The sequence below is a fragment of the Phyllobates terribilis genome, unplaced genomic scaffold, assembly GCF_046119375.1.
Source record: "Phyllobates terribilis strain yellow unplaced genomic scaffold, ASM4611937v1 Scaffold_487__1_contigs__length_1357975, whole genome shotgun sequence".
In the NCBI taxonomy this organism is placed as follows: Eukaryota; Metazoa; Chordata; class Amphibia; order Anura; family Dendrobatidae; genus Phyllobates; species Phyllobates terribilis.
The window spans coordinates 603,446-625,417 of NW_027363247.1; the positions used below are offsets into that span (position 1 = coordinate 603,446).

Genomic DNA, 21,972 nt, shown 5'->3' on the forward strand with positions numbered 1-21,972 from the left:
GGATTTTGGGATGGACTCTTTGGCTTTGCTTTTCTTCTTCTCATTGGATTTTTCATGTTCAAAGTTGCAGAAGCCAGATTACAAGCTCATTTTGGTTCAACTTCAGCAACTGTGCATTGCATTGCCATGTAATGTGATGCAATGCTATCTTTCTAGCTCTCCCTTTTTACTTCCTTTTGGATAAACAGACATATTAGGCAAGCATTTTGGAGCTTTCACCTAAATAACTACAGGTGGTGAGATAAGCTGCACAATATAATTGACCTTTCAGTATATTGTTGCACACACACCATCTATTTAGCAAATGCCCTTGTTATCAACAGCAGCCTTTTAAACTCACCTGAGCTAACAGGTATGTGCGCTGGTTACTCTGCTGCGCTTAAAATTTCTTTTTTGGTTTGCTACAATGCCTTTTCTGAAACGTTGTCTCCTTCTGCTGGAACACTGACTTCTTTCATTTAATGCCTGCAGACTATAAAAGAGAACCCAACCCAAAAAGTTTGGTTGATTAGTCTGTGGCATTCTGTTAAACTGTTGCTTATGGCGGTCTCTGTGAGCTTCTCAGCGACATTCAGCCAGCCAGGTATCCTGCCTGCAGTAGATGGAATGTGGCAATGGAACGCTGGCTGCGCGTGTCATAATAGGCTCTGAGCCTTTATATACCTGTGCACAGCAGCAGCCACCTTCAGTCTGCTGCTGGACAGCCAGCAGCAGCAGCAGCAGCAGGAGAGGTATGTAATCAGGAGCCCTCCTGCTAAGGGTAGACAGCTGCTCGTTCCACCCCACCCCCCGCCTTAATTGGTTCTCCTCCCTTCCAACGGTGTTGAGGCGGGTGGGAACAGCAGGGGGTGAAGGTGCTGTGTTTAAAGAGGTGGAGTTATGCAGATCTAAAACGCGTGGATTGCAGCAGCAGCAAGCCGAAAAGTGCAGGCATGTAAGGGATCTAGAGGTTGACAACATGTCTTCTTAACGGGAGTCCAGGAGCTCATCTCCACAAATGGACTTTTCAGGATCCTTGGGTGGCTCCGTAGTTTGAAACCAATTCTGGTTATCGCTTTTCGGCCTTTTGGCTAAGATCAAGTGTAGTATCTGTTCTTATCAGTTTAATATCTGATACGTCCCCTATCTGGGGACCATATATTAAATGGATTTTTAGAACAGGGAGATGGAAAAAGAGCTTGCTCTGTCCACTCCACGCATTGACCTGGTATTGCAGTATCTCCAGGACCGGTGCACCCCTTCTTTAATGCAGTTTCTAAAATCAGAAAGAATTGAATTCAATGTTTTTTGTTCATTTTGCTTGTTTGTCGGATTTTGGGATGGACTCTTTGGCTTTGCTTTTCTTCTCCTCATTGGATTTTTCATGTTCAAAGTTGCAGAAGCCAGATTACAAGCTCATTTTGGTTCAACTTCAGCAACTGTGCATTGCATTGCCATGTAATGTGATGCAATGCTATCTTTCTAGCTCTCCCTTTTTACTTCCTTTTGGATAAACAGACATATTAGGCAAGTATTTTGGAGCTTTCACCTAAATAACTACAGGTGGTGAGATAAGCTGCACAATATAATTGACCTTTCAGTATATTGTTGCACACACACCATCTATTTAGCAAATGCCCTTGTTATCAACAGCAGCCTTTTAAACTCACCTGAGCTAACAGGTATGTGCGCTGGTTACTCTGCTGCGCTTAAAATTTCTTTTTTGGTTTGCTACAATGCCTTTTCTGAAACGTTGTCTCCTTCTGCTGGAACACTGACTTCTTTCATTTAATGCCTGCAGACTATAAAAGAGAACCCAACCCAAAAAGTTTGGTTGATTAGTCTGTGGCATTTTGTTAAACTGTTGCTTATGGCGGTCTCTGTGAGCTTCTCAGCGACATTCAGCCAGCCAGGTATCCTGCCTGCAGTAGATGGAATGTGGCAATGGAACGCTGGCTGCGTGTGTCATAATAGGCTCTGAGCCTTTATATACCTGTGCACAGCAGCAGCCACCTTCAGTCTGCTGCTGGACAGCCAGCAGCAGCAGCAGCAGGAGAGGTATGTAATCAGGAGCCCTCCTGCTAAGGGTAGACAGCTGCTCGTTCCACCCCACCCCCCGCCTTAATTGGTTCTCCTCCCTTCCAACGGTGTTGAGGCGGGTGGGAACAGCAGGGGGTGAAGGTGCTGTGTTTAAAGAGGTGGAGTTATGCAGATCTAAAACGCGTGGATTGCAGCAGCAGCAAGCCGAAAAGTGCAGGCATGTAAGGGATCTAGAGGTTGACAACATGTCTTCTTAACGGGAGTCCAGGAGCTCATCTCCACAAATGGACTTTTCAGGATCCTTGGGTGGCTCCGTAGTTTGAAACCAATTCTGGTTATCGCTTCTCGGCCTTTTGGCTAAGATCGAGTGTAGTATCTGTTCTTATCAGTTTAATATCTGATACGTCCCCTATCTGGGGACCATATATTAAATGGATTTTTAGAACAGGGAGATGGAAAAAGAGCTTGCTCTGTCCACTCCACGCATTGACCTGGTATTGCAGTATCTCCAGGACCGGTGCACCCCTTCTTTAATGCAGTTTCTAAAATTAGAAAGAATTGAATTCAATGTTTTTTGTTCATTTTGCTTGTTTGTCGGATTTTGGGATGGACTCTTTGGCTTTGCTTTTCTTCTCCTCATTGGATTTTTTATGTTCAAAGTTGCAGAAGCCAGATTACAAGCTCATTTTGGTTCAACTTCAGCAACTGTGCATTGCATTGCCATGTAATGTGATGCAATGCTATCTTTCTAGCTCTCCCTTTTTACTTCCTTTTGGATAAACAGACATATTAGGCAAGCATTTTGGAGCTTTCACCTAAATAACTACAGGTGGTGAGATAAGCTGCACAATATAATTGACCTTTCAGTATATTGTTGCACACACACCATCTATTTAGCAAATGCCCTTGTTATCAACAGCAGCCTTTTAAACTCACCTGAGCTAACAGGTATGTGCGCTGGTTACTCTGCTGCGCTTAAAATTTCTTTTTTGGTTTGCTACAATGCCTTTTCTGAAACGTTGTCTCCTTCTGCTGGAACACTGACTTCTTTCATTTAATGCCTGCAGACTATAAAAGAGAACCCAACCCAAAAAGTTTGGTTGATTAGTCTGTGGCATTCTGTTAAACTGTTGCTTATGGCGGTCTCTGTGAGCTTCTCAGCGACATTCAGCCAGCCAGGTATCCTGCCTGCAGTAGATGGAATGTGTCAATGGAACGCTGGCTGCGCGTGTCATAATAGGCTCTGAGCCTTTATATACCTGTGCACAGCAGCAGCCACCTTCAGTCTGCTGCTGGACAGCCAGCAGCAGCAGCAGCAGGAGAGGTATGTAATCAGGAGCCCTCCTGCTAAGGGTAGACAGCTGCTCGTTCCACCCCACCCCCCGCCTTAATTGGTTCTCCTCCCTTCCAACGGTGTTGAGGCGGGTGGGAACAGCAGGGGGTGAAGGTGCTGTGTTTAAAGAGGTGGAGTTATGCAGATCTAAAACGCGTGGGTTGCAGCAGCAGCAAGCCGAAAAGTGCAGGCATGTAAGGGATCTAGAGGTTGACAACATGTCTTCTTAACGGGAGTCCAGGAGCTCATCTCCACAAATGGACTTTTCAGGATCCTTGGGTGGCTCCGTAGTTTGAAACCAATTCTGGTTATCGCTTCTCGGCCTTTTGGCTAAGATCAAGTGTAGTATCTGTTCTTATCAGTTTAATATCTGATACGTCCCCTATCTGGGGACCATATATTAAATGGATTTTTAGAACAGGGAGATGGAAAAAGAGCTTGCTCTGTCCACTCCACGCATTGACCTGGTATTGCAGCATCTCCAGGACCGGTGCACCCCTTCTTTAATGCAGTTTCTAAAATCAGAAAGAATTGAATTCAATGTTTTTTGTTCATTTTGCTTGTTTGTCGGATTTTGGGATGGACTCTTTGGCTTTGCTTTTCTTCTCCTCATTGGATTTTTCATGTTCAAAGTTGCAGAAGCCAGATTACAAGCTCATTTTGGTTCAACTTCAGCAACTGTGCATTGCATTGCCATGTAATGTGATGCAATGCTATCTTTCTAGCTCTCCCTTTTTACTTCCTTTTGGATAAACAGACATATTAGGCAAGCATTTTGGAGCTTTCACCTAAATAACTACAGGTGGTGAGATAAGCTGCACAATATAATTGACCTTTCAGTATATTGTTGCACACACACCATCTATTTAGCAAATGCCCTTGTTATCAACAGCAGCCTTTTAAACTCACCTGAGCTAACAGGTATGTGCGCTGGTTACTCTGCTGCGCTTAAAATTTCTTTTTTGGTTTGCTACAATGCCTTTTCTGAAACGTTGTCTCCTTCTGCTGGAACACTGACTTCTTTCATTTAATGCCTGCAGACTATAAAAGAGAACCCAACCCAAAAAGTTTGGTTGATTAGTCTGTGGCATTCTGTTAAACTGTTGCTTATGGCGGTCTCTGTGAGCTTCTCAGCGACATTCAGCCAGCCAGGTATCCTGCCTGCAGTAGATGGAATGTGGCAATGGAACGCTGGCTGCGCGTGTCATAATAGGCTCTGAGCCTTTATATACCTGTGCACAGCAGCAGCCACCTTCAGTCTGCTGCTGGACAGCCAGCAGCAGCAGCAGCAGGAGAGGTATGTAATCAGAAGCCCTCCTGCTAAGGGTAGACAGCTGCTCGTTCCACCCCACCCCCCGCCTTAATTGGTTCTCCTCCCTTCCAACGGTGTTGAGGCGGGTGGGAACAGCAGGGGGTGAAGGTGCTGTGTTTAAAGAGGTGGAGTTATGCAGATCTAAAACGCGTGGATTGCAACAGCAGCAAGCCGAAAAGTGCAGGCATGTAAGGGATCTAGAGGTTGACAACATGTCTTCTTAACGGGAGTCCAGGAGCTCATCTCCACAAATGGACTTTTCAGGATCCTTGGGTGGCTCCGTAGTTTGAAACCAATTCTGGTTATCGCTTCTCGGCCTTTTGGCTAAGATCAAGTGTAGTATCTTTTGAAAAGGCAGTTTTGTCCTTGGGCTGCCCTAGTAAATTGATGCATATTACACACTGGTTTGGTGCACTTGTTAGTACGCCAGGTGGCTCATAGAGTTATCTGATGGAAAACATGGCCCTCCAGGATCGAAGTCACTAGGCTGGGTAAGTGTGAGGGCTTTGGAGCAATGTGCCCCAGGAGTAGGCGCCCTGGTGGGAGTCCAAGCTTACTGGGACTGGGAACCCCAGAAAGACTTGGCTTCGTAGCACGCCGCACCTTTGCCAATCATACTTTCTGAGCAACCCCCCCTATTCCTGGCCTACGGGCTAGGAAGGGGAATTTTTATAAACCCGGTCGGAGGTCCGGTCAGCTTTGGGCTGAGAAACCAACACAGGCTCCAGCTCCACTAGGGTGGCAGCCTAGATGGAAGCTGGGAGCACGAAAACGGCTCTTCTCCGGCTTCGGCTAGGGAGAGCATCGGAGATCCCTGACCCTCGCTGTGGCCTTCTGGCTCGGAGGGATGGGGATGGTTTATTGGGGACCCTCTCCTCCGGGAAGGGTCCACATGAATCCTCGCCTCGTGCGCTGTTTTGGTGTGACTTCGGTCACATTTTTCAGTGCCTTGGATGCAGCTTCAATCAAAAAATCTGTTCTTATCAGTTTAATATCTGATACGTCCCCTATCTGGGGACCATATATTAAATGGATTTTTAGAACAGGGAGATGGAAAAAGAGCTTGCTCTGTCCACTCCACGCATTGACCTGGTATTGCAGTATCTCCAGGACCGGTGCACCCCTTCTTTAATGCAGTTTCTAAAATCAGAAAGAATTGAATTCAATGTTTTTTGTTCATTTTGCTTGTTTGTCGGATTTTGGGATGGACTCTTTGGCTTTGCTTTTCTTCTCCTCATTGGATTTTTCATGTTCAAAGTTGCAGAAGCCAGATTACAAGCTCATTTTGGTTCAACTTCAGCAACTGTGCATTGCATTGCCATGTAATGTGATGCAATGCTATCTTTCTAGCTCTCCCTTTTTACTTCCTTTTGGATAAACAGACATATTAGGCAAGCATTTTGGAGCTTTCACCTAAATAACTACAGGTGGTGAGATAAGCTGCACAATATAATTGACCTTTCAGTATATTGTTGCACACACACCATCTATTTAGCAAATGCCCTTGTTATCAACAGCAGCCTTTTAAACTCACCTGAGCTAACAGGTATGTGCGCTGGTTACTCTGCTGCGCTTAAAATTTCTTTTTTGGTTTGCTACAATGCCTTTTCTGAAACGTTGTCTCCTTCTGCTGGAACACTGACTTCTTTCATTTAATGCCTGCAGACTATAAAAGAGAACCCAACCCAAAAAGTTTGGTTGATTAGTCTGTGGCATTCTGTTAAACTGTTGCTTATGGCGGTCTCTGTGAGCTTCTCAGCGACATTCAGCCAGCCAGGTATCCTGCCTGCAGTAGATGGAATGTGGCAATGGAACGCTGGCTGCGCGTGTCATAATAGGCTCTGAGCCTTTATATACCTGTGCACAGCAGCAGCCACCTTCAGTCTGCTGCTGGACAGCCAGCAGCAGCAGCAGCAGGAGAGGTATGTAATCAGGAGCCCTCCTGCTAAGGGTAGACAGCTGCTCGTTCCACCCCACCCCCCGCCTTAATTGGTTCTCCTCCCTTCCAACGGTGTTGAGGCGGGTGGGAACAGCAGGGGGTGAAGGTGCTGTGTTTAAAGAGGTGGAGTTATGCAGATCTAAAACGCGTGGATTGCAGCAGCAGCAAGCCGAAAAGTGCAGGCATGTAAGGGATCTAGAGGTTGACAACATGTCTTCTTAACGGGAGTCCAGGAGCTCATCTCCACAAATGGACTTTTCAGGATCCTTGGGTGGCTCCGTAGTTTGAAACCAATTCTGGTTATCGCTTCTCGGCCTTTTGGCTAAGATCAAGTGTAGTATCTGTTCTTATCAGTTTAATATCTGATACGTCCCCTATCTGGGGACCATATATTAAATGGATTTTTAGAACAGGGAGATGGAAAAAGAGCTTGCTCTGTCCACTCCACGCATTGACCTGGTATTGCAGTATCTCCAGGACCGGTGCACCCCTTCTTTAATGCAGTTTCTAAAATCAGAAAGAATTGAATTCAATGTTTTTTGTTCATTTTGCTTGTTTGTCGGATTTTGGGATGGACTCTTTGGCTTTGCTTTTCTTCTCCTCATTGGATTTTTCATGTTCAAAGTTGCAGAAGCCAGATTACAAGCTCATTTTGGTTCAACTTCAGCAACTGTGCATTGCATTGCCATGTAATGTGATGCAATGCTATCTTTCTAGCTCTCCCTTTTTACTTCCTTTTGGATAAACAGACATATTAGGCAAGCATTTTGGAGCTTTCACCTAAATAACTACAGGTGGTGAGATAAGCTGCACAATATAATTGACCTTTCAGTATATTGTTGCACACACACCATCTATTTAGCAAATGCCCTTGTTATCAACAGCAGCCTTTTAAACTCACCTGAGCTAACAGGTATGTGCGCTGGTTACTCTGCTGCGCTTAAAATTTCTTTTTTGGTTTGCTACAATGCCTTTTCTGAAACGTTGTCTCCTTCTGCTGGAACACTGACTTCTTTCATTTAATGCCTGCAGACTATAAAAGAGAACCCAACCCAAAAAGTTTGGTTGATTAGTCTGTGGCATTCTGTTAAACTGTTGCTTATGGCGGTCTCTGTGAGCTTCTCAGCGACATTCAGCCAGCCAGGTATCCTGCCTGCAGTAGATGGAATGTGGCAATGGAACGCTGGCTGCGCGTGTCATAATAGGCTCTGAGCCTTTATATACCTGTGCACAGCAGCAGCCACCTTCAGTCTGCTGCTGGACAGCCAGCAGCAGCAGCAGCAGGAGAGGTATGTAATCAGGAGCCCTCCTGCTAAGGGTAGACAGCTGCTCGTTCCACCCCACCCCCCGCCTTAATTGGTTCTCCTCCCTTCCAACGGTGTTGAGGCGGGTGGGAACAGCAGGGGGTGAAGGTGCTGTGTTTAAAGAGGTGGAGTTATGCAGATCTAAAACGCGTGGATTGCAACAGCAGCAAGCCGAGAAGTGCAGGCATGTAAGGGATCTAGAGGTTGACAACATGTCTTCTTAACGGGAGTCCAGGAGCTCATCTCCACAAATGGACTTTTCAGGATCCTTGGGTGGCTCCGTAGTTTGAAACCAATTCTGGTTATCGCTTCTCGGCCTTTTGGCTAAGATCAAGTGTAGTATCTGTTCTTATCAGTTTAATATCTGATACGTCCCCTATCTGGGGACCATATATTAAATGGATTTTTAGAACAGGGAGATGGAAAAAGAGCTTGCTCTGTCCACTCCACGCATTGACCTGGTATTGCAGTATCTCCAGGACCGGTGCACCCCTTCTTTAATGCAGTTTCTAAAATCAGAAAGAATTGAATTCAATGTTTTTTGTTCATTTTGCTTGTTTGTCAGATTTTGGGATGGACTCTTTGGCTTTGCTTTTCTTCTCCTCATTGGATTTTTCATGTTCAAAGTTGCAGAAGCCAGATTACAAGCTCATTTTGGTTCAACTTCAGCAACTGTGCATTGCATTGCCATGTAATGTGATGCAATGCTATCTTTCTAGCTCTCCCTTTTTACTTCCTTTTGGATAAACAGACATATTAGGCAAGCATTTTGGAGCTTTCACCTAAATAACTACAGGTGGTGAGATAAGCTGCACAATATAATTGACCTTTCAGTATATTGTTGCACACACACCATCTATTTAGCAAATGCCCTTGTTATCAACAGCAGCCTTTTAAACTCACCTGAGCTAACAGGTATGTGCGCTGGTTACTCTGCTGCGCTTAAAATTTCTTTTTTGGTTTGCTACAATGCCTTTTCTGAAACGTTGTCTCCTTCTGCTGGAACACTGACTTCTTTCATTTAATGCCTGCAGACTATAAAAGAGAACCCAACCCAAAAAGTTTGGTTGATTAGTCTGTGGCATTCTGTTAAACTGTTGCTTATGGCGGTCTCTGTGAGCTTCTCAGCGACATTCAGCCAGCCAGGTATCCTGCCTGCAGTAGATGGAATGTGGCAATGGAACGCTGGCTGCGCGTGTCATAATAGGCTCTGAGCCTTTATATACCTGTGCACAGCAGCAGCCACCTTCAGTCTGCTGCTGGACAGCCAGCAGCAGCAGCAGCAGGAGAGGTATGTAATCAGGAGCCCTCCTGCTAAGGGTAGACAGCTGCTCGTTCCACCCCACCCCCCGCCTTAATTGGTTCTCCTCCCTTCCAACGGTGTTGAGGCGGGTGGGAACAGCAGGGGGTGAAGGTGCTGTGTTTAAAGAGGTGGAGTTATGCAGATCTAAAACGCGTGGATTGCAGCAGCAGCAAGCCGAAAAGTGCAGGCATGTAAGGGATCTAGAGGTTGACAACATGTCTTCTTAACGGGAGTCCAGGAGCTCATCTCCACAAATGGACTTTTCAGGATCCTTGGGTGGCTCCGTAGTTTGAAACCAATTCTGGTTATCGCTTCTCGGCCTTTTGGCTAAGATCAAGTGTAGTATCTGTTCTTATCAGTTTAATATCTGATACGTCCCCTATCTGGGGACCATATATTAAATGGATTTTTAGAACAGGGAGATGGAAAAAGAGCTTGCTCTGTCCACTCCACGCATTGACCTGGTATTGCAGTATCTCCAGGACCGGTGCACCCCTTCTTTAATGCAGTTTCTAAAATCAGAAAGAATTGAATTCAATGTTTTTTGTTCATTTTGCTTGTTTGTCGGATTTTGGGATGGACTCTTTGGCTTTGCTTTTCTTCTCCTCATTGGATTTTTCATGTTCAAAGTTGCAGAAGCCAGATTACAAGCTCATTTTGGTTCAACTTCAGCAACTGTGCATTGCATTGCCATGTAATGTGATGCAATGCTATCTTTCTAGCTCTCCCTTTTTACTTCCTTTTGGATAAACAGACATATTAGGCAAGCATTTTGGAGCTTTCACCTAAATAACTACAGGTGGTGAGATAAGCTGCCCAATATAATTGACCTTTCAGTATATTGTTGCACACAAACCATCTATTTAGCAAATGCCCTTGTTATCAACAGCAGCCTTTTAAACTCACCTGAGCTAACAGGTATGTGCGCTGGTTACTCTGCTGCGCTTAAAATTTCTTTTTTGGTTTGCTACAATGCCTTTTCTGAAACGTTGTCTCCTTCTGCTGGAACACTGACTTCTTTCATTTAATGCCTGCAGACTATAAAAGAGAACCCAACCCAAAAAGTTTGGTTGATTAGTCTGTGGCATTCTGTTAAACTGTTGCTTATGGCGGTCTCTGTGAGCTTCTCAGCGACATTCAGCCAGCCAGGTATCCTGCCTGCAGTAGATGGAATGTGGCAATGGAACGCTGGCTGCGCGTGTCATAATAGGCTCTGAGCCTTTATATACCTGTGCACAGCAGCAGCCACCTTCAGTCTGCTGCTGGACAGCCAGCAGCAGCAGCAGCAGGAGAGGTATGTAATCAGGAGCCCTCCTGCTAAGGGTAGACAGCTGCTCGTTCCACCCCACCCCCCGCCTTAATTGGTTCTCCTCCCTTCCAACGGTGTTGAGGCGGGTGGGAACAGCAGGGGGTGAAGGTGCTGTGTTTAAAGAGGTGGAGTTATGCAGATCTAAAACGCGTGGATTGCAGCAGCAGCAAGCCGAAAAGTGCAGGCATGTAAGGGATCTAGAGGTTGACAACATGTCTTCTTAACGGGAGTCCAGGAGCTCATCTCCACAAATGGACTTTTCAGGATCCTTGGGTGGCTCCGTAGTTTGAAACTAATTCTGGTTATCGCTTCTCGGCCTTTTGGCTAAGATCAGGTGCAGTGGTCTACCAGTTGCTGCCTTGGCCTTGGCTAGGAGGTGCCCAGGGTACCCGGCTCCTTGGCCTGGGGGGATCGCTTTGTCTAACGGCAGGGCTTCACCCTCCTGCTGCTATTGGGGAGTCGGATTAGTCCCTGGGCAACGAGAGGCGATCATCGTGTCACCACACATAGCTGTGGGGGGCAGTTCTTTTGGAGGAAGAAGATGGAGTTGACGAGGAAGAGGAACTGTTTACGGTTCTATGTGAAGACGGAGTTAGAGGATTTTTCGTTGGAGGAGAATCAGATCTTGGATATTCTGTTCAAGTATGGGACGATCATTGAAGAGGACATTTTTTGTATGCAAGAAATCAAGTTTAAAAAGGTATTTGACGTAACACTGAAGTCTGAAGAAAAGTGTATTTGTCTTCTCAAGAATTGGGAAGGAAAAGAAATTGGAGTTAATGCTCTTTTTGCTGGAAGGCCGAAAAAGGTGGTTATCTGTATGGATGACCCCTTTGTAGAGATGGAGGAAGTGATGGAGTTTTTGAAGCCATGGAGTATTTTGGTAAAATTCCAGAAGGACTACTTAAATAAAGTGGGAGTCTGGAATGGGAAGAGAAGTTTCCTAGTTTGGGAAAATGGACAAAATGAACTAAGTTTAGGAAGGATTGTTATAAATGGTAAATGTGGATTCAGTTATGTGGAAAATGGTAAAAGAAGAATTGATAATGGGAAACCTGGATTTTGTTATGAGGAAGGTGGGAAAAAAGAGGAGAAAGGGAAAAAGATATTTGAAGAATCGTTTGAAGATTGTAAAGAGAAAGAAGACAAAGATATACAAGTAGTTGAAAATAAGAAGGAGTTTGTGGGAGAGAAGCAGGAGTTCTCAGGAGTTGGGGACTCTATGTTTTGCAGACTGGAGAGAGTACCTAGAAGTAAAGACGTTAAGGAAAAAAGGAAGGTGGATGATAAGGGAAAAGAGAAAGTAATGCAGGATTGTGTTGATACCAGTGCTGAAGCTGAAGAAGATGAAAAGATTTTGCTGCAAGGTTTTGACTGGAAATTGTTGGACATGTCATGGAGGAAGAAGAAACGTGGAAGAAGAAAAATGTTGAGTTGATGTTTTTGTTGGAAGTTTTTTGTTGTTGATGTAAGGATATGTTATGTTATTTTTTATTTATTAATTATCATTAAATTTTCTTAAAAAAAACAAAAAGTTGAATTCGGATGATGAAGGCGTAGGCGACATTTTTTTGGTTATCCATGCAAATGGAATTTAATTTATGTCGCGTCTTCTGACGCATTCAATTAAAAAAATCTGTTCTTATCAGTTTAATATCTGATACGTCCCCTATCTGGGGACCATATATTAAATGGATTTTTAGAACAGGGAGATGGAAAAAGAGCTTGCTCTGTCCACTCCACGCATTGACCTGGTATTGCAGTATCTCCAGGACCGGTGCACCCCTTCTTTAATGCAGTTTCTAAAATCAGAAAGAATTGAATTCAATGTTTTTTGTTCATTTTGCTTGTTTGTCGGATTTTGGGATGGACTCTTTGGCTTTGCTTTTCTTCTCCTCATTGGATTTTTCATGTTCAAAGTTGCAGAAGCCAGATTACAAGCTCATTTTGGTTCAACTTCAGCAACTGTGCATTGCATTGCCATGTAATGTGATGCAATGCTATCTTTCTAGCTCTCCCTTTTTACTTCCTTTTGGATAAACAGACATATTAGGCAAGCATTTTGGAGCTTTCACCTAAATAACTACAGGTGGTGAGATAAGCTGCACAATATAATTGACCTTTCAGTATATTGTTGCACACACACCATCTATTTAGCAAATGCCCTTGTTATCAACAGCAGCCTTTTAAACTCACCTGAGCTAACAGGTATGTGCGCTGGTTACTCTGCTGCGCTTAAAATTTCTTTTTTGGTTTGCTACAATGCCTTTTCTGAAACGTTGTCTCCTTCTGCTGGAACACTGACTTCTTTCATTTAATGCCTGCAGACTATAAAAGAGAACCCAACCCAAAAAGTTTGGTTGATTAGTCTGTGGCATTCTGTTAAACTGTTGCTTATGGCGGTCTCTGTGAGCTTCTCAGCGACATTCAGCCAGCCAGGTATCCTGCCTGCAGTAGATGGAATGTGGCAATGGAACGCTGGCTGCGCGTGTCATAATAGGCTCTGATCCTTTATATACCTGTGCACAGCAGCAGCCACCTTCAGTCTGCTGCTGGACAGCCAGCAGCAGCAGCAGCAGGAGAGGTATGTAATCAGGAGCCCTCCTGCTAAGGGTAGACAGCTGCTCGTTCCACCCCACCCCCCGCCTTAATTGGTTCTCCTCCCTTCCAACGGTGTTGAGGCGGGTGGGAACAGCAGGGGGTGAAGGTGCTGTGTTTAAAGAGGTGGAGTTATGCAGATCTAAAACGCGTGGATTGCAGCAGCAGCAAGCCGAAAAGTGCAGGCATGTAAGGGATCTAGAGGTTGACAACATGTCTTCTTAACGGGAGTCCAGGAGCTCATCTCCACAAATGGACTTTTCAGGATCCTTGGGTGGCTCCGTAGTTTGAAACCAATTCTGGTTATCGCTTCTCGGCCTTTTGGCTAAGATCAAGTGTAGTATCTGTTCTTATCAGTTTAATATCTGATACGTCCCCTATCTGGGGACCATATATTAAATGGATTTTTAGAACAGGGAGATGGAAAAAGAGCTTGCTCTGTCCACTCCACGCATTGACCTGGTATTGCAGTATCTCCAGGACCGGTGCACCCCTTCTTTAATGCAGTTTCTAAAATCAGAAAGAATTGAATTCAATGTTTTTTGTTCATTTTGCTTGTTTGTCGGATTTTGGGATGGACTCTTTGGCTTTGCTTTTCTTCTCCTCATTGGATTTTTCATGTTCAAAGTTGCAGAAGCCAGATTACAAGCTCATTTTGGTTCAACTTCAGCAACTGTGCATTGCATTGCCATGTAATGTGATGCAATGCTATCTTTCTAGCTCTCCCTTTTTACTTCCTTTTGGATAAACAGACATATTAGGCAAGCATTTTGGAGCTTTCACCTAAATAACTACAGGTGGTGAGATAAGCTGCACAATATAATTGACCTTTCAGTATATTGTTGCACACACACCATCTATTTAGCAAATGCCCTTGTTATCAACAGCAGCCTTTTAAACTCACCTGAGCTAACAGGTATGTGCGCTGGTTACTCTGCTGCGCTTAAAATTTCTTTTTTGGTTTGCTACAATGCCTTTTCTGAAACGTTGTCTCCTTCTGCTGGAACACTGACTTCTTTCATTTAATGCCTGCAGACTATAAAAGAGAACCCAACCCAAAAAGTTTGGTTGATTAGTCTGTGGCATTCTGTTAAACTGTTGCTTATGGCGGTCTCTGTGAGCTTCTCAGCGACATTCAGCCAGCCAGGTATCCTGCCTGCAGTAGATGGAATGTGGCAATGGAACGCTGGCTGCGCGTGTCATAATAGGCTCTGAGCCTTTATATACCTGTGCACAGCAGCAGCCACCTTCAGTCTGCTGCTGGACAGCCAGCAGCAGCAGCAGCAGGAGAGGTATGTAATCAGGAGCCCTCCTGCTAAGGGTAGACAGCTGCTCGTTCCACCCCACCCCCCGCCTTAATTGGTTCTCCTCCCTTCCAACGGTGTTGAGGCGGGTGGGAACAGCAGGGGGTGAAGGTGCTGTGTTTAAAGAGGTGGAATTATGCAGATCTAAAACGCGTGGATTGCAGCAGCAGCAAGCCGAAAAGTGCAGGCATGTAAGGGATCTAGAGGTTGACAACATGTCTTCTTAACGGGAGTCCAGGAGCTCATCTCCACAAATGGACTTTTCAGGATCCTTGGGTGGCTCCGTAGTTTGAAACCAATTCTGGTTATCGCTTCTCGGCCTTTTGGCTAAGATCAAGTGTAGTATCTGTTCTTATCAGTTTAATATCTGATACGTCCCCTATCTGGGGACCATATATTAAATGGATTTTTAGAACAGGGAGATGGAAAAAGAGCTTGCTCTGTCCACTCCACGCATTGACCTGGTATTGCAGTATCTCCAGGACCGGTGCACCCCTTCTTTAATGCAGTTTCTAAAATCAGAAAGAATTGAATTCAATGTTTTTTGTTCATTTTGCTTGTTTGTCGGATTTTGGGATGGACTCTTTGGCTTTGCTTTTCTTCTCCTCATTGGATTTTTCATGTTCAAAGTTGCAGAAGCCAGATTACAAGCTCATTTTGGTTCAACTTCAGCAACTGTGCATTGCATTGCCATGTAATGTGATGCAATGCTATCTTTCTAGCTCTCCCTTTTTACTTCCTTTTGGATAAACAGACATATTAGGCAAGCATTTTGGAGCTTTCACCTAAATAACTACAGGTGGTGAGATAAGCTGCACAATATAATTGACCTTTCAGTATATTGTTGCACACACACCATCTATTTAGCAAATGCCCTTGTTATCAACAGCAGCCTTTTAAACTCACCTGAGCTAACAGGTATGTGCGCTGGTTACTCTGCTGCGCTTAAAATTTCTTTTTTGGTTTGCTACAATGCCTTTTCTGAAACGTTGTCTCCTTCTGCTGGAACACTGACTTCTTTCATTTAATGCCTGCAGACTATAAAAGAGAACCCAACCCAAAAAGTTTGGTTGATTAGTCTGTGGCATTCTGTTAAACTGTTGCTTATGGCGGTCTCTGTGAACTTCTCAGCGACATTCAGCCAGCCAGGTATCCTGCCTGCAGTAGATGGAATGTGGCAATGGAACGCTGGCTGCGCGTGTCATAATAGGCTCTGAGCCTTTATATACCTGTGCACAGCAGCAGCCACCTTCAGTCTGCTGCTGGACAGCCAGCAGCAGCAGCAGCAGGAGAGGTATGTAATCAGGAGCCCTCCTGCTAAGGGTAGACAGCTGCTCGTTCCACCCCACCCCCCGCCTTAATTGGTTCTCCTCCCTTCCAACGGTGTTGAGGCGGGTGGGAACAGCAGGGGGTGAAGGTGCTGTGTTAAAAGAGGTGGAGTTATGCAGATCTAAAACGCGTGGATTGCAGCAGCAGCAAGCCGAAAAGTGCAGGCATGTAAGGGATCTAGAGGTTGACAACATGTCTTCTTAACGGGAGTCCAGGAGCTCATCTCCACAAATGGACTTTTCAGGATCCTTGGGTGGCTCCGTAGTTTGAAACCAATTCTGGTTATCGCTTCTCGGCCTTTTGGCTAAGATCAAGTGTAGTATCTGTTCTTATCAGTTTAATATCTGATACGTCCCCTATCTGGGGACCATATATTAAATGGATTTTTAGAACAGGGAGATGGAAAAAGAGCTTGCTCTGTCCACTCCACGCATTGACCTGGTATTGCAGTATCTCCAGGACCGGTGCACCCCTTCTTTAATGCAGTTTCTAAAATCAGAAAGAATTGAATTCAATGTTTTTTGTTCATTTTGCTTGTTTGTCGGATTTTGGGATGGACTCTTTGGCTTTGCTTTTCTTCTCCTCATTGGATTTTTCATGTTCAAAGTTGCAGAAGCCAGATGACAAGCTCATTTTGGTTCAACTTCAGCAACTGTGCATTGCATTGCCATGTAATGTGATGCAATGCTATCTTTCTAGCTCTCCCTTTTTACTTCCTTTTGGATAAACAGACATATTAGGCAAGCATTTTGGAGCTTTCACCTAAATAACTACAGGTGGTGAGATAAGCTGCACAATATAATTGACCTTTCAGTATATTGTTGCACACACACCATCTATTTAGCAAATGCCCTTGATATCAACAGCAGCCTTTTAAACTCACCTGAGCTAACAGGTATGTGCGCTGGTTACTCTGCTGCGCTTAAAATTTCTTTTTTGGTTTGCTACAATGCCTTTTCTGAAACGTTGTCTCCTTCTGCTGGAACACTGACTTCTTTCATTTAATGCCTGCAGACTATAAAAGAGAACCCAACCCAAAAAGTTTGGTTGATTAGTCTGTGGCATTCTGTTAAACTGTTGCTTATGGCGGTCTCTGTGAGCTTCTCAGCGACATTCAGCCAGCCAGGTATCCTGCCTGCAGTAGATGGAATGTGGCAATGGAACGCTGGCTGCGCGTGTCATAATAGGCTCTGAGTAGTGTTGAGCATTCCGATACTGAAATATCGGGTATCGGCCGATATTCGCGGTATCGGAATTCCGATACTTAATTCCGATACTATTGCAATATCGTATACCGGAATCGGAAGTAACCATAATGCAATGAGACATTTTCATTTTATTCAGCCAATGAGGATCCTAAGAAGTGTGGGCACATCCTGTTAGGCATGTAGGCATCTTAACTAATGGCATGGCTGTGATTGGCTGCTGAAATGATGTCATGATGCACTATAAAAGCCACCGCCGCCATTTTGAGCTCACTCTGCTGTGAATTCAGTTAGGGATAGGACGCTGTTGTTCTGAGGGACAGTTTTAGCTACCTATTTGCTCTATACTGCTTTACCCAAGCTACTTTCTAAATCACTGTGCCTTGCAGTGCTAGTGCACAGTTCCCTGTGCTGTTCACCGCTATCTGCAAGGTCTGTGTGTGTGAGTGCAGCTCACCCTGTAGTGTGTGCTTCAGCCAAGTCTGGTTGTAGTGCACTCAGTGTGTGTCACTGCCTCATACATTGTCCTTTTTTGCCAATTCATAATTTTTCCTGATATCTCCTATTAGTGTGGTGGTTCCATCTGTATTCAGCTAAATTGGTTCCAAACACACTATATAGGAGTAGATAGAGAAATTTTTTTCCGTCTTGCAGCACTAGTGCACAGTGCTCTGCATCTGTACTGTTCACCGCTGTCTGCAAGGTCTGGTGTGTGAGTGCAGCTCACCCTGTAGTGTGTGCTTCAACCCCGTCTGGTTGTAGTGCACTCAGTGTGTGTCACTGCCTCATACATTGTCCTTTATTGCCAATTCATAATTTTTCCTGATATCTCCTATTAGTGTGGTGGTTCCATCTGTATTCAGCTAAATTGGTTCCAAACACACTATATAGGAGTAGATAGAGAAATTTTTTTCCGTCTTGCAGCACTAGTGCACAGTGCTCTGCATCTGTACTGTTCACCGCTGTCTGCAAGGTCTGGTGTGTGAGTGCAGCTCACCCTGTAGTGTGTGCTTCAACCCCGTCTGGTTGTAGTGCACTCAGTGTGTGTCACTGCCTCATACATTGTCCTTTATTGCCAATTCATAATTTTTCCTGATATCTCCTATTAGTGTGGTGGTTCCATCTGTATTCAGCTAAATTGGTTCCAAACACACTATATAGGAGTAGATAGAGAATTTTTTTTCCGTCTTGCAGCACTAGTGCACAGTGCTCTGCATCTGTACTGTTCACCGCTGTCTGCAAGGTCTGGTGTGTGAGTGCAGCTCACCCTGTAGTGTGTGCTTCAACCCCGTCTGGTTGTAGTGCACTCAGTGTGTGTCACTGCCTCATACATTGTCCTTTATTGCCAATTCATAATTTTTCCTGATATCTCCTATTAGTGTGGTGGTTCCATCCATATTCAGCTAAATTGATTCCAAACACACTATATAGGAGTAGATAGAGGAGCCTTTCTGCAGCATTGGGCCCTGCAGCCCCAGCCAGATTAGTATTAGCCTATTTTTTGCAGCCTCATCTATTGCATTGTAGGTTACCTTCCTACATTGTAATAGCTACAAAAAGTTTGTGATACTATCGTTATTACATCTTTAGGCACATCCAGTGTCTTTTTGTGACAAAAAAAACCTAAATAAAGTTCACCAAACACTCCACTTTACAGTTGTGTAGGCCACATTAGCTCATATTAAAGTCTAGTCCACACTTTATAAAATTAGTGTTTCTTATACCTGTTAGCAGCTGTTCAGGAATAAGCACACTAAGCCCTTAGTACTTTTCTGCCTATCTTTATCAGTCTACCAAGATGAAGAAGGCAGGGAGTAAGGCATGTGGTCGTGGTCGTGGGCGTGGGCGTGGAGTTTCTGCAGGGAGAGGACGTGAGGATTCTGTGCCTGCAGGGAGAGGACGTGGGGATTCTGTGCCTGCTGCGGGCACCAGTGACTCAGCATCCCCCAGTTTTACCAGGGAACAGTCCTTTATGCGCAGCTTTGTAGGAGCTAGCCGTACCCCACTGCTGCGCGAGGACCAAATTGAAGCCGTTGTCGGATGGATGGCAGCTAACGCATCGACTTCAATTAGTTCCAGATCCTCTCAGGTCCTGAGCACTGAAGAGCACCCATCTGTCTCTTCACCACCTGCCAAATTGCCCAGGCAGTCAGAGAGCCCTGGACAGGAGCCATCTCTACTTCTGTTCTCTGAATCTCTTGGCTTGGAAAGAGGGGGCCAGCCAAGCAGAATTCGAGAATTTGAAGAAGAGGTAGTATGCAGTGATGCGCAACCGTTTTGTCTCTCTGAATCTGAAGAGGCGGGTGGGCCAGTGCCTATGGTCAGCAGCACACCTCAGTACGCATCTGATGATGAGACTCAGGTGCCACTTTCTGGTGCGTACTGTGCTGTCGAGACTACCCAGGAGAAGCAGTTGTTTGAAGAGGGTGGTGTAGATGATGAGGTCCTTGACCCATCATGGCGTGAGGGACAGGAAGGTGGTGGGAGCAGCTCTGAGGAAGAGATTCCCCGAACGGCCCAAAAAGGAGGGAGAGGGAGGGGGCAGACTTGGTTGCCTGTAGCCTCCACTTCGGCACCCATTAGGAGCATGGCTCTTCCAAAATCCAAAGCGGGCGCTCCCAAGACTTGCAGTGCCTGGTCCTTTTTTGACACAGTTGCAGATGACATTTGCTTTGTCAAATGCAAGCTGTGTAATCAGAAGGTGAAAAGAGGGAAAAGTGTCAGCAACCTCAATACCACAAATATGTGGAAACATGTGCGGACCAAGCACGTGGTGGAGTTACACAAACACACTGAAGACCTAGGCCAACCTACAGCGCCACCTACCACCTCTTCAGCTCGTGTTGTAGCCTCTTCCTCCAGCTCACATACAGCTGGTTCGGCTTCCTCACAGGATCGCCATGGAAGAATCTCTGGCACTGTTGTACAGAGACACAGTGTAATTCCACCCACAGCACCACTTTCCCAGTCATCCTCACACTCCCAGGCCAGTCTACAGCCATCGTTAGCACAGGCATGGGAGAAAAGGCGCCCATACTCGGCAAACCACCCCCGAGCACAGGCTCTGAATGCTGGCATTGCTAAACTACTGGCCCTTGAAATGCTATCATTCAGGCTGGTGGAGACTGACACATTCCGTAACTTTATGGCATTGGCAGTCCCACAATACAACGTGCCCAGCCGCTTTTATTTCAGCAGGCAAGCCGTCCCTGCCCTGCAACATCATGTGGAGGGAAAAATTAAACATGCGCTACAAAACGCCGTCAGTAGCAAGGTCCACCTGACCACTGATGCGTGGACCAGTAAGCATGGACAGGGACGATACCTTTCCCTCACTGCCCATTGGGTAAATGTTGTGGAGCCGGGTACAGATCTTGAGAGTGGCGCTGTACGTGTTCTGCCAACTCCAAGGATTGCAGGAATCCAGTCTGTACACATTGACTCCTCCTCATACTCCAGTTCCTCTGAATCAGCGCTGCAGGAGCCGTCACGGTCTACCTCCACATCGACCCGTGAACGGTTACCTGTTATGATGACCGATATGAGCACAGCCGTGGCCAAACGTCAACAGGCCGTATTAAAATTAATTTCTTTGGGGAATCGAAGCCACACAGCGCAGGAGCTCTGGAATGCCATCAAGCAGCAGAGTGACGTGTGGTTTGTGCCAGCGAATCTCCAGCCAGGCATGGTAGTGTGTGACAATGGCCGAAATCTGGTGGCAGCTCTGGGCCTAGGCAACCTCACTCACATCCCATGTCTGGCACATGTGCTCAACTTGGTCGTGCAGAGTTTTTTGAGGGACTATCCGGATCTTGATGCACTGCTTCACAAGGTCCGCATAGAGTGCGCTCACTTGCGGCGTTCCAGCAATGCAAGATCACGCATTGCAGCTCTGCAGCGCCGATTATGTCTTCCGGAACATCGCATCATATGTGACCTACCCACCAGGTGGAATTCAACGTTACATATGTTGGAGAGGTTGTGTGAGCAGCAGGCAGCAGTAATGGAGTACCAGCTGCAGCAGGCGCAAACAAGTCGCAGTGCGCGCCGTTCACACTTCACCACCACTGAGTGGGCCTCTATGAAGGACATTTGCCACGTTTTGCGTGCCTTCGATTATTCCACGCAGATGGCGAGTGCAGATGATGCACTAGTCAGCATGACTATCCCCCTTATCTGCCTGCTTGAAAAAACACTGCAAGCACTAAGGGACGAGGTTTTGGAAGAGGTGGAGGATGAGGAGTCACAAATGCCATCTGCTTCTCTACAGTCTGCGCAACGTGGTTCCTCACAAAGGCCTAGGCAGGGGACACTTTGTGAGGAGGATGAGGAGGAGTCAATGGATGAGGAAGACATCTGTCCAGAGGAGGGAGGTACACAATGCTCTAGTAGTCAGTATCTAGAGCGAGGGTGGGGTGATGCAGAGCAGGCAGAGATCACGCCTCAAGCAGGGGACAGCGTTTCTTGGCCAGTTGGCAGTCTGCAGCACATGGTTGATTTCATGCTGCAGTGCCTCAGAAACGACCGCCGCATCGCCCACATTCTCAACACGGCTGATTATTGGGTGTCCACCCTCCTAGATCCTCGCTACCGGGACAACTTACAAAGCCTCATAACACCATTGAACCGGGAGCGTAAAATGCGGGAGTACCAAGACGCACTGGTGCATTCCATCATGTTCTCCATTCCAACCGAGAGCAGTGCTGCTAGTGCTTTACAAAGCAGCTCAGTGCGTCGAGGCAGTGGAGGAAGCTCTGCACAAAGAGGGAGCAGAAGCAGCGCCTCAGCACAAGGCAAGACCAGTATGGCCGAAATGTGGCAAAGTTTTGTGTCCCCGCCGCCACAAATGTCTACACCATCACAGACAGCTCCAGTCAGCAGGAGGCAACGTTTCCGTCAGATGGTGACAGACTACATGTCTTGCCCTCTTAGTGTACTCCCAGACGGCTCTTCTCCCTTCAAGTTTTGGGTCTGTAAGCTGGATACATGGCCAGAGCTTAGTCAGTATGCACTGGAG

At 45.8% G+C, this 21,972-nt stretch overlaps 11 non-coding genes and 1 pseudogene across 11 annotated transcripts; all 12 read left to right on the top strand.

Moving 5' to 3' along the window:
* The first annotated feature begins 1,050 nt into the window (after nucleotides 1–1,050).
* On the top strand, nucleotides 1,051–1,241 carry LOC141229645 (U2 spliceosomal RNA). Its single transcript, XR_012296300.1, has one exon. It is a non-coding gene; the product is annotated as a U2 spliceosomal RNA (small nuclear RNA).
* A 1,115-nt stretch (nucleotides 1,242–2,356) lies between these two features.
* LOC141229641 (U2 spliceosomal RNA) lies at nucleotides 2,357–2,547 on the top strand. Its single transcript, XR_012296296.1, has one exon. It is a non-coding gene; the product is annotated as a U2 spliceosomal RNA (small nuclear RNA).
* Nucleotides 2,548–3,662: 1,115 nt separating this feature from the next.
* Nucleotides 3,663–3,853, top strand: LOC141229631 (U2 spliceosomal RNA). Its single transcript, XR_012296286.1, has one exon. It is a non-coding gene; the product is annotated as a U2 spliceosomal RNA (small nuclear RNA).
* Nucleotides 3,854–4,968: 1,115 nt separating this feature from the next.
* On the top strand, nucleotides 4,969–5,084 carry LOC141229712 (U2 spliceosomal RNA; annotated as a pseudogene).
* Nucleotides 5,085–5,608: 524 nt separating this feature from the next.
* On the top strand, nucleotides 5,609–5,790 carry LOC141229655 (U2 spliceosomal RNA). The gene has a single exon (XR_012296310.1). It is a non-coding gene; the product is annotated as a U2 spliceosomal RNA (small nuclear RNA).
* A 1,115-nt stretch (nucleotides 5,791–6,905) lies between these two features.
* LOC141229731 (U2 spliceosomal RNA) lies at nucleotides 6,906–7,096 on the top strand. Its single transcript, XR_012296354.1, has one exon. It is a non-coding gene; the product is annotated as a U2 spliceosomal RNA (small nuclear RNA).
* A 1,115-nt stretch (nucleotides 7,097–8,211) lies between these two features.
* LOC141229732 (U2 spliceosomal RNA) lies at nucleotides 8,212–8,402 on the top strand. Its single transcript, XR_012296355.1, has one exon. It is a non-coding gene; the product is annotated as a U2 spliceosomal RNA (small nuclear RNA).
* Nucleotides 8,403–9,517: 1,115 nt separating this feature from the next.
* LOC141229733 (U2 spliceosomal RNA) lies at nucleotides 9,518–9,708 on the top strand. The gene has a single exon (XR_012296356.1). It is a non-coding gene; the product is annotated as a U2 spliceosomal RNA (small nuclear RNA).
* Nucleotides 9,709–12,120: 2,412 nt separating this feature from the next.
* Nucleotides 12,121–12,307, top strand: LOC141229660 (U2 spliceosomal RNA). Its single transcript, XR_012296314.1, has one exon. It is a non-coding gene; the product is annotated as a U2 spliceosomal RNA (small nuclear RNA).
* A 1,115-nt stretch (nucleotides 12,308–13,422) lies between these two features.
* Nucleotides 13,423–13,613, top strand: LOC141229734 (U2 spliceosomal RNA). The gene has a single exon (XR_012296357.1). It is a non-coding gene; the product is annotated as a U2 spliceosomal RNA (small nuclear RNA).
* A 1,115-nt stretch (nucleotides 13,614–14,728) lies between these two features.
* LOC141229736 (U2 spliceosomal RNA) lies at nucleotides 14,729–14,919 on the top strand. Its single transcript, XR_012296359.1, has one exon. It is a non-coding gene; the product is annotated as a U2 spliceosomal RNA (small nuclear RNA).
* Nucleotides 14,920–16,034: 1,115 nt separating this feature from the next.
* LOC141229737 (U2 spliceosomal RNA) lies at nucleotides 16,035–16,225 on the top strand. The gene has a single exon (XR_012296360.1). It is a non-coding gene; the product is annotated as a U2 spliceosomal RNA (small nuclear RNA).
* The last annotated feature ends 5,747 nt before the right edge of the window (nucleotides 16,226–21,972 follow it).